This window comes from Ctenocephalides felis, unplaced genomic scaffold, assembly GCF_003426905.1.
Source record: "Ctenocephalides felis isolate EL2017-DRISC unplaced genomic scaffold, ASM342690v1 CF-g0.4_SCAFFOLD_00845, whole genome shotgun sequence".
Classification (NCBI taxonomy): Eukaryota; Metazoa; Arthropoda; class Insecta; order Siphonaptera; family Pulicidae; genus Ctenocephalides; species Ctenocephalides felis.
In genome coordinates, this window is record NW_020536999.1 from 2,412,659 (window position 1) to 2,416,408 (window position 3,750).

A 3,750-nucleotide genomic window follows, 5' to 3' on the forward strand; every position below is an offset into this window, starting at 1 on the left:
TACGAATTTCAAGGATCTTAAATCCGAAATTCGAATTTTAAGGATCTGGATTCCGCAGATTCGTATTTCAAGAGCCTTAAATCCGGAGATTCGAATTTCAAGATCTGGATGCCATAGATTCGAATTTTAAGGATCTGGATTTTGGAGATTCGAATTTTAAGGATCTGGATTCTGGAGATTTGAATTTCAAAGATCTTGAATCCTTCTAGAATTTCAAGGATATTGATTGAGGAGATTTTTAAATTCAAAGATCTAGATTTTAGAGATTCGGATTTTAAAGATCTTTTGTTTATTTTAATTTCATTCTGCAATCTATAAAAATAATTATATTTAGCAGAGAATGCTGACAAGTTGTTTACAATTGATTGTTTACAAATTAGTATAAAAGCCTAGTGGCGTATTTACTATAGTTAATATAAAAAAAAACTGAAGACAAATATGGAGAAAAAAATATATAAAAATAAACTGATAAAGGATCTTGACTCTGGAAATTCGTGTTTAAGGTTTTGAATTCCGAAGATTTGAATTTCAAGGATCTGAATTCCGTAGATTCGAATTTCGATGATTCTGATTTCGGAGATTCCAATTTCAAAGATCGGTACTCCGCAAATTCGAATTTCAAAGGTCGAGATTCCGGAAATTCGAGTTTTAAGAATGTCTGGATTCCGAACATTTAATTTTCAAACATCTGGCTTACTGGAATTTCAAGGATCTGGATTTGAATTTATAAAAACTCTTTTCTGAATATTTGAATTTAAGAATCTGTTTTCTGAATAACTAAATGTAAAGAATCTGGAATCCAGAAATCTTGGCCTAAAATTTATATTATATAGGTCTGGATTGATTGTAGGGATTAGTATTTTAACAACAACCCTCTAACTAATAAATTCCATTTGCTCATATTCAATTTATCTTTTTTTTTTCAGGATCGTGAGCAACTGCGTCCTCAAATTGCCACCAGGCTCGCCTCATGCGAGCTGTACGGCCTGGCGCTGTCCAGCGCCTACGGAGACCCACTTTGCAGGGTGCTCGGGCACCAGGCCGTCCTTACAGCCCTGGCCAGGAAGGGATGTCTGGTGCAATCTAATAGGGAACTCACTGAAACCGTACTGATTCAGACGAATCCACTCCGAATTGTAAGTAGATCGAAGACAATTGAGAAATTCTATGTCTAAAGTAATTTAATTCATTAATATACTAGATACTGAGAAATTGTAAACAATTTAAATCTACCAATGCACTTCTTTGCATGTACTATTCTATTGTATGTTCAAAATTATAATATGGTTCGATTATTTGGTATCCTCATCAAATCAACAACTCTGATGCGATAGAGAAGGTTCAGCGAAAATTTCTGAAATACCTTTATTATAAAACATATAAAATTTACCTTGAACGTGGCTTTGACCACAACACTTTACTAAAAGAATTTGGTATTCCTTCCCTTGCCTCACGTCGATTTATGTGTACAATTATGTTCTTATTTAAACTTTACAATAATTCTATAGACTGTTCTCTTATTCTTAATCAACTATCCTTTAATATTCTAAGGCTAACTACGCGTTCACAATTATTTTTCAATTATCCTACTCCTAAATCTAATTCTCTCTTAAATTCGCCTATTTTACTTATGTCCTCTAACTTTAACTTAATTAATAATGAAATAGATATTCACAACACTTCACCTAAATCAAATAATCTCCATCTGCACAAGTTAACCTTTTTATTTTCTTTTCAAATATCTCATTATTTTATCTTATTCTGTTTATAAATAATATTATTACATTCTGCATTATATGTAATTTTATCTTAAGCATTTTATGTTACTAACTATATATTGTAATTTTGTATATATTTTAATTGTTATTCATTATGTGAAATAACTGTATTTTTGAGTCCTCTTGGAGAAATCTGTGGGCTATATATTTAAATAAATAAATAAAAAAATAAATAAATAAATAGATGACCCGGCAGACGTTGTCCTGTACCCACATCTACATTTTTTTAATATTCTATACTAATATTTACCGTTCAGTTAAAAATAATAATTATTGTTTTTCGAATTATTATTTGCACCAATATATAAGTGATGTTAAATGTAGGACTGCTTAAAATAAAATGATGATTCTCAATTGCCACAGTTAACACTTTAATTATCTCATTAACAAATATTAAATAATGTTCAATAAAATTCTATATTAAAAATTATACACTGCAATTTATAGAACAAATTTATTTCCAATAGCTCAATTTATTTTATTGCATTCAAGGGTTATATAGTATTTTGTAGTCATGCCTGTAGATGAGGATGTATAAATGATTTTTTTTGTTTATTCACGACTAAAACATTGATTTTTCAAATTTATCACACAAAAAATCATCGTCTGCCTTTGTGATTTATAGCATAAGATTTACATATTGGAAATTTAAGTATTTTAAAAGGTGTAACAAAATCAGAAACAATTAGTTTCTAGTAACACTTGCGGCCCGTTTAATAACGTTTTTGTACATAAATAAAACTACGAACAAAACTACTTACTACAATTTAATCATAATTAAATAATATTTACGCAGAACATCCTATTAAAAGTAATTAAACATCATCTGTCAAAAACGTTTGACATTTGACGTATTAGCCACCGTCCATTGTTTTATTCAAGGTACGCTTTTATAAAAAATTTCAAATTAAAAATGTAAAGTTTCTACGCGATTTTGAAATAATATCTCACCTTTCCGACCATCTCTGAATTGGCACGAATTTTTCAAGACTAAGACTGGCCAAATCGGTTTAGCCGTTTTCGAGTTTTACTAAGACATTTGAAAGAGAGCTCCATTTTTATATATAAGATATTAACATAACAATATTATATTCTTCCAGGATGCCCACATGTGCGTGATAGAGTCTATAATGGCGGTGTACGCGAAGGAGGTCTGCTCCAACCAGCGCGTAAGCGCCGCCCTGGACAGAATGACGCGCAATGCCGGCGTCAGTATTAATATTGGGGCTGAGGATGCACGTCTGACGCCCGTGGCGGGCGTCATGGAGCACGAGACGGAACTTTTGCGATGGGTTGACAGGGCGGCGGTCTGTCTGGCCGCGAGAAATAGACAGGTAATGATTATTAACTTCCCGAAGGAGAAGTTTGTTTTCATCAAAAAATTCGATTTGCTAATTTTATGCTTTCTCGACGTTTCAAGCCATTCTGAATCGAATGAGACCAAATTTGGAAAAAGTATGTGTGTGAATAGATTTTTTGACATAAATCGACGTTTTCCCAACAACGGCTGGACCGATTTCAAAAATTTAAAAGCCATTCGATGTATCTCGATGAGTACTAGCGTTTATCAATTTTCCGCGACAATCAGCCAAGCCGTTTCTTTGTAAATAGCAAAAAAGTGAAAAAATTTTCGTCCACGTTTTAGCCCGCAATTCTGAATCGATTTTAAACATTCAAAAACCGTACGAAAGATATTGGTTGGGAATCGTGCTGATTAGTTTTTGGTAAAGATCGGCCGGGCCGTTTTCTTGTAATTAAGTGTTAAAAAAGAGATTTTTCGACGATTCTCATTATTATTTTTTTGACGGTACTGGTTTAGCTTTAAAAATTTGTCAAAGTTTGCAAAAATTAGTATCGTTTTTTTGGCATTCGTCTAAATTAGACCTTTCGTCGACGATTGCTCATTTTAAATATAATATTAATTTTATACTACCAACAGTGTTACCATATCGAAATCAACGTCTCTCGCTTC